Below are 8,029 nucleotides of genomic sequence, written 5' to 3' on the forward strand. Positions count from 1 at the left end.
TACACACACACACACACACACACACACCACCAGCATTTATTCTAATGTCCTTGCATTCACTACATTCGATAATATTAATACCAACACGCATTCGCCTCATTAGTCACACGAGTAATTAAAACTGGACGGAAATAACATTTGTGAGGCAGCGTGGTGGAATCAGGCTCTCGTCAAAATAATCAAAGTGAAGGAATGCGCACTATTCTGCAAGTTTGTGAATTTTTATCAAATTTTAGATTTTTGGCCCAACACCTTTTATGCCCATTAAAGAACTCATTTCTGGGTGGATTTTTCTGAAAAACCTTAATCAAAGGGGCACAAAATGTAAATTTTCAGTTACCATGGACTCTAAAACTAAGGAAATAACTAATCTTTGGCGGCCATTTTCTCAATAATTTTACCTCTGAAAACAAGTGACCCCCACCTCTTTCCTTCGCAAATATCTTGACCTGTATTCAAGATAAATGGATATTTTTCATCCAAATAAAGACAAGTGAAAAGCTTTAAGATGATACTAATAACTCTACATGCTGAAAAATTGACGAGAGCCTGATTCCACCACGCTGCCTCACATTTGGACTAGCATGGCAAGACCGCTATTATCTTGTCACAATAGACAGGTAATAGAAGAATATGGACATCAGGTAGGTTAATTCGATTTCTTCAAAATCAATAAAGGACTATCGTCACCTGTGTCACCTGTCACAATGGCCGAGTTTATCTGTTGGTGCACCACACCTTGACACCTCATTCATCCATCTTCCGTGGTTTCTGCTTTGAAGGCATTATCTTATTAAGCTGCTCCAGACCACTTATCGGGTTTTACGATTTCGATGAATGATGTAAGAACTCCTTCTCTATTTCTATTTGCTTCTGTTTTGCCACTCAGCACAGCAGCTCTGCCGTACACTGATAAAACGCCTTTTTCTTACTCAAGGCAGTTTCGAGAAATCTGCCTTTTTTCGTTTTCTTATATTATTTAAACTAGATCTAGTTTGCACATACTTCAATGGTTGATCTCGCACCCTGAAGAGAAATGTCATTCCCTGTGCTCGACAGATACTATACTTTACTTTAACTTTTACTTTTTCCGGCCCAGCGGCCATTTGGGTTCTAGCCCTTCGGTCTGAATAGATACTATAAGAAAACCGAAAATCGCCGATTTCTAAAAACTACGATGGAAATTAAGAAAAAGGTGTTTTGTGAGAGTACTGCAGCAGCTGCTGTCCTCAGGCCTGTTGACATGTTTCTGTTTCCGTGACCAAGGTACGCTTCTCAAGTCTTCAGTTTATGATGACATTATGAGCACAATTAATTGTCCCGAAACTGGTTCTTTGTAAAGACGGAGTAGATTGGTTGAGGCTATGACTTCGTACTTACGAGATTTTTGCAGAGTGTGTGATGGAAAAGTTGATTTGCCAAGGATCTGTAATCTTTAAATCAGCTGTTTTACGCCACAGCATTTAGAATATTATAAGTAGCATACCATCAGCCTCATCTCGACAAGCAAAGTTGTCAATATAATATGTTACACGTTACAGAATTAAAACAATAATTAACGCCAAGTATAAACGTGAGAGATGTTTTACGCACCATGTCGTATCTATTAGCAACCGACCACGTTGTGGGAATTTCCCAAAAGGTGTGATATTAATATACCTTGTGGCAAGCCATGGCTTCATATTGTTTTACTGTCTATTGTTCTTTTAAAGCTCAAAGCTTCGATTAGTATCTTGTTCAAAATATTAGTTGAAGCAGTTAAGCCTTTGATCTGGGTGGGGAGCTGGTCAGCTTGAGAGTGAAAGGTATTACGGTAATTAAAGGGGAGAACGATAAAAGCACCCCTCCCCTCTATGTCCCCATTCTTAGAAGAAATTTGTTAAGAAATCTTTGAGAATGACGTCACCAGAGAGTGTCCCCCGCCAGCAGAGCTGTTCTCTCTATACGTCACCAGAAATAGTAAACAACACGATGGTTCACACATATAAAATTAATGTCTTTAAAATATGTGATGCAGCGTGGTGGAATCAGGCTCTCGTCAATTTTTGGACATGTAAAGTTATTGGTATCATCTTAAAGCTTGTCCATTTGTCTTTATTTGAATGAAAAAAATATCCATTTATCTTGAATACAAGTCGAGATATTTGCTTATGAAGGAGGTGTGGGTCACCTGTTTTCAGAAGAAAAAATAGTGAGAAAATGGCCGCCTACGACTACTTATTTTCATAGCTGAAGAGTCCGTGGTAACTGAAAATTTCCATTTTTTGTGCCTTTAATTAACGTTTTTCAGGAAAATCCACACATAAATGAGTTTTTTAATGAGCATGAAAGGTGTTGAGCCAAAAAACAAAAATTTGATAAAAATTCACAAACCTGTTGAAAAATGCAGGTTTCTTCACTTTGATTATTTTGACGAGAGCCTGATTCCACCACGCTGCCTCACATATACCAGCATTTTAGTAGAGTCTTCACCGGTGATTAATAATTGCGTTTTCCGTTGTTTCGCAAAGGTGAGCTGTTGTTTTCTGAAATCAGTCTTTTTTTTAGTAATGTTTTACGGTGCCCGCAAATGCATAAGGGCATATGAGCGTACGGGACACACCTAATATTTTTAGTCGGTAGGACATTTTGTATTTTGTCAGGGTAGCGGCTGAAGTCTACTCTTATCGATTTTGAACCATCAAGGGATCTTTAACGTGTAGGCTACAACTTGAACACGGGACCTCCGAGAATTTTCGCCCTTGTCCGAGAAATCTAGGTGTAGGTCTTTCAGACCAGAAGATCAGGGGTGTCGCTGAAAGACAGCAGTAAGAAGGAGCCAAGGAGAAGCAGTGGAAAGGCTGCAGAAAGAATCAGGAGCCCAGATGAGGGGGCAAAGGAGGCGAGGGAGTGGGGGCAGAAAGTGGAGACGAAAGCAGACGAACAGAATGTGGCTAGAGAGCAGGAAAGGAAGTGAAAGGAGACAATATTTTAGAGAAGAAATTTCTTCCGTCGCTACTCGGATTCGAATCCGGGACCTTTGAATGAGTAGCGAACACCTTAAACCTCAGGCCCCGAGAGCCCCCAAATCAGTCTTTGCTCTAAATGTCTGTATACAAGATACGCCACTTCCAAAAATAATATGGTTAAACACACTCTTATCAAGACCAGCACCAGCATTTGTGTAGATGGTTTGCCCAATACGCAGACTGCGATGGCTCTAACAGATTGTTCCCTGTCGAAGCTGCTCGTGGATAACGTTTTCAAGATTTTTTTGACAGAAAAGGTAGATTTGAAACAGGCCAATAATTCTTAAGACATTCTGATCTAGGATTTGTCTCAAACATTGCGTGACTTAACTTCTATCTCTAAAGTAGTTATCACAATTCGTAAACGGCTGCGCCTTTCGATTTATTCTTAGGCGGTTAGACCAAGGACAGAGTTTTACTAAATAGCACACATGCCTGAGTTCTGATATAGGACTTCACTCTATCTCCCTTTCTCTCTCTCTCCATCTCTCTCTCTCTCTCTTTCTTTCTCTCTCTCTTTCTCCTTCTCTCTTTTTCTTTGTCTTTCTCCCACCCATCTCCCCCATCTCTCTCTCACTCACGCTCTCTCTCTTTTTCCTTCTCCCTTTCTCTTTGTCTTCCCCCCCCCCCTCTCTCTCCCTTTCTCTCTCTCTCTCTCCCCCCACCTCTTCCGCTTTCACACCCACTGCGATTCGAATTATAAGAAGATGCCCACTAAAGACATGGCAGTGGGAACCCCGCAAAATGTACATCATTATCCATTTGCAGGTTTCTATCCTTTCAATCAGTGACAGTCTTCCATTGAGCTCCCCCGACTTTGGTTGCCTTATGTAGTAAATTGTAGACTTACCAGCAGAAGCGAAAGATTATTTCTGAAGGCGGAAGAAAAAATCCTTAGGTGATTAGTTCCTATTCAAAAGGGCATGCGTAGTTTCAACTCTGCCTCTGTCAATTCTGCCTAATGGAGAATGTTTTTGTGTTTAAGATTGTACACGGACGTGGACACCAGAACTTGGTTAAGACTGTAAGAAAAAAAAGAACAAACTCAGAACATATTATACGAGGATTACAGAGTATTTATGAAGATTGTAAAGCATTTATTAGGATTATAGAGTATGTCTTTTTATGAGGATTATAGAGTATTATAAGGATGATAGGGTATGTTAAGATTAAAGGAAGCTAGTTACTCTATATATAGCCACCTTACTGACGTGAACAAAGACGGCAACTCACACGTGAAGAAAGTACACGCACACGCACACACCAACCCCTCGCCCCAACCCCCCCCCAAAACAAAACAAAACAAACCCAAACAAAAAAAATGAAAGAAAAAACAACAACAAACAAAACAAAGAAAAAACAAAATATAAAACCAGAACCAGGAATTACTGCGCGTTAGATTTGAAAGACCTTAGCCTGCGGTAATCATGATCACACAATGGCTGAGACAACTAATAATTGTGCTCTCTACGTAAATTCTCTCTCGAAATATGGAATTGTACATTTTCCTAGAGCTTGCGTTCGGCTGCCTACAGCACCGACATTGTGACCCCATCATACCATCGCAATACTATTTAGATCGGCGTAGTGTGTAGTTTTAACGCACACAGCAGACCTGATTCAATGTAAAGACTTCTCTGTTGACATCCACCCCATGGCGCTCATATGACCTTATTATGCAGTTGCGAGCGCCGTAAAAACTCTACTGAAACAACATAACGTGGTAGTTGACTAACACACTGACAAAAGGTCTCTACCTTAGAATCACAAAGATCTATCTGCTCAGTACCTAATTTTGAGAAAACTGACGTTTAAAATGTTGAGTTTCGAAACATGTCAAGTTTTTCTCGAATTCAAATCTTTGAATATCTTGATACCCTGGAAGTTGAGGTTGTTTCAGAATGCTCTCAGGTCTGCTGGGGTAATAGTATAGATTGTGAAGCGCATGGAGCTTGCTATTGAGCGGTGATTTGCGCCATACAAATGCTATTATTATTTTTATTATTATTATTATAATAGTAAAAATAATATTAATAATAATAATAATAATAATAATAATAATAATAATAATAATAATAATTATTATTATGAATTAATTCACGATTTTGATAGAGCTGATAGAATATTTGTTTTTGTTTTTTACCTCAAGATCTTAGTAACTCGAAATAGCCCAAAATTTCAGATTAAACTTTGTAATTTCAAGGTAACAAAGTTAAAACAACAGTTTTTAAAAAAGGAAGATTCCAGGTAGCAAAACGAATTATCGACAAGAGCACTGTTTCTTATGAAGATAAAATTGTAGGAAATTCCTGAAATATGAATTCTCGAGTAAATACGAGTATTATTAATTCCTGAAATATTACCTATTTACTCTTTTACGGCTGCTCCGAGGCTTATTATGTTCCTTTCTACGGCTATAAAAGAGATGGACTCTGAAGAGTAACATCCATTTGAGTGGTTTCAGCTTTCTTTTGAAATGTCTATCCCATTATTCTGTACGTACACTCCCACATGTTTTGCCTGAGGAGACTTCAGGGACTTTCTAATGGCCATAAAAAGGAAAATAAGAGCTTCAAAATGATATGTTGGGAACAATTTGGTCATTGTAATGACTTAACTGGGAAAAAGGTAAATGGAGTCGTGTAATATAAGTGAAAATAAAGGACAAATGACAGCTGTTAGAAAGGTGTGAGTGTTCTCACCTGTCGAACTAACTAAAAGCTGTATATTTTATCCATTCTGTCCTTCTTTATTGTCTATGCGTCAGTCTGCCCACTCTGTCAATCCATCCATCCATCCACCCACCCATCCATCCATCCATCCATCCATCCATCCATCCACCCACATACAAGAAGTGGCGTCGGTAGCCTAGATGTTAGGCTACCGGACTCGTAATCGTGAGATTGCGGGTTCCGGGGTTCGAGCCTCATCTCGGTCCGACGTTGTGTCCTTGGGAAAGACACTTTACTCGAACTTCCCACTTGGCTCAGTCCTTTCGGAGACGAACGTTTTTAAGCTAGGAGGTCATGTCCCTTAAATAACTTAAGAGTGTTGATAGGGGCGTTAAACCTATACCATTTCACCATATTATACAAGCACTATAGACGGCAGAGGCAACTTGGTAAGAACAGGTAGCATTTCATGACAGGCTGATCGTAAGATTCTTACCGTTGAGATTAAACATATCTATCTATCTATCTATCTATCTATCAATCTATCTATCTATCTATCTATCTATCTATCTATCTATCTATCTATCTATCTATCTATTTTGTAGTTTTAGTTGAGGTTTTAAGGCGCTCGCAACTGCATAAGGTCATATGAGCGCCAGAAGATTAGAGATGTTACACAAGAGAGTAACAAACACAAAAAAAGAAGGAGGGGAGATAAAGACGATAGATGTTTGATAGGAAAGAAGGAGCAAACCACACCAGAGCACCCACCAACCATCCACTATCTATCTATACATAAACCCACACACCCACACACTTATGTGTTTGTGGGAGGTGGAGGGGTGGGGGGGTGGAAACTTTTATTTGCAGGCTATACAATATGTATAATATTTATAAGAAAAGACGCTTCTTAGAAAGATAAGAGCGGCCGGAGGGGGGATGGGGTGTAAAATGGGGATAGGGGTGGGGGTGGGATTGGGGGTGGGGGTGCGAAATTTACTTTTATCTGTGTGACGTTGTATAAAGTTGTGTCTGTCTGATCAGATTTTGTTCAGCTGGTGATGTCTATCAACAGAAAGGTGGTTTCTTAGGAGACTGCTAAGAGTATCGTGGAAGGAAAAGAAATCAAATGAGGTTTTGTTTGATGAAGCCCATGTGCGACGCTCAATGTTGAAAATAATCAGGAAACGACAAATGCAGTTTTTGTGACATCTGAATAGACATAAGGGTCTTGAACATCTTGCTCTCACTGGCAAAATTGAAGGCAAGCGAGGCCGGGGTAGGCCCAGAACAACATACTTAGGGAACCTAAACAAATGGGTAACAGGGAAAGATCAGGGAAAAGCAATTTTTTGAGAGCATCTGAGCAAAGGAATGAACGGAAAACCATGATCGCCGATGTCTGTGGCAGATCTGGCACTGGATGATGATGATGATGTCTATCGTAAGAGTTAAGAGTGAGTGAAAGAGGTGGATAATCTTTATTTATAGGAAGGATTAGTGTTGCAGGTTCTTGGCGAGACCTCTAAGGGCTTATGATGCTTGAGAGAGAATGAAACTCAATATCATTGTGTGCCTTCGTCTATCAAAGTGAATGATGTTGAAATCGAAGGTATACTAGAAAATAAACCAAGATGCAGACCAAAGACCAGTATATTAATTAAGACAAATCGTAGAAAAACGACAAAAGCAAACAGCAGTTAAGATAAGATAAAATAGATAAGGTAAGAGAAGATAAAATAGATAAGATAAGATGAGATGAGATAAGGTAATGTAAGTTAAGATAAGATGTGATAAGTTTAGATAATAATTTATTAAACGTGATAATATAGTATTATATTTTATTTTTAGGGTATCTTCAACTTTCACAGCGCACACTCTAGACCTGAGACTTTTTCGTCTGTACCCACGCCGACTAGGCGCTGGATTTTACCTTCCTTAACATCAGAGATATGGAAGAAGAAAGAGAAAAATGAGGGTCAAAGGGTTTGTTAAAAAAATTGCTTTAAAAAAAAATCTAAACAAAAAGAAAACCAACCCCCCAAAAAACCCACACAAAAAACCCCCAACAAACCACCAACAACAAAACAAAACAACAAAACAAAAATCTGTAATTTTCATCCGATCCGTCTCGGACTTACGTTACTGTAGTGCTCATCGGGTGACTCGCGACGTAAAATCATTGAGAAAGAGACTACCATTAGCGCCAGGTCAAGTTGTGTGGGCATTGATTCAAATGTAAAACAACGAGTAGATCTATACTTACAATGCTGGTAGTGTACTCCATCTCTCTCTTACCGCCCTCTCCACCTCTCCCTGTCTCTCTCTGTCTCTCTCTCTGTCTCTGTC

At 39.4% G+C, this 8,029-nt stretch overlaps 1 protein-coding gene across 1 annotated transcript in view; it reads left to right on the top strand.

Moving 5' to 3' along the window:
• Positions 1 to 8,029, top strand: part of LOC101847536 (regulating synaptic membrane exocytosis protein 2) — a gene marked incomplete in the record, with an annotated part of 82,471 nt that overhangs the window by 8,291 nt on the left and 66,151 nt on the right.

The sequence above is a fragment of the Aplysia californica genome, unplaced genomic scaffold, assembly GCF_000002075.1.
Source record: "Aplysia californica isolate F4 #8 unplaced genomic scaffold, AplCal3.0 scaffold00889, whole genome shotgun sequence".
Classification (NCBI taxonomy): domain Eukaryota; kingdom Metazoa; phylum Mollusca; class Gastropoda; order Aplysiida; family Aplysiidae; genus Aplysia; species Aplysia californica.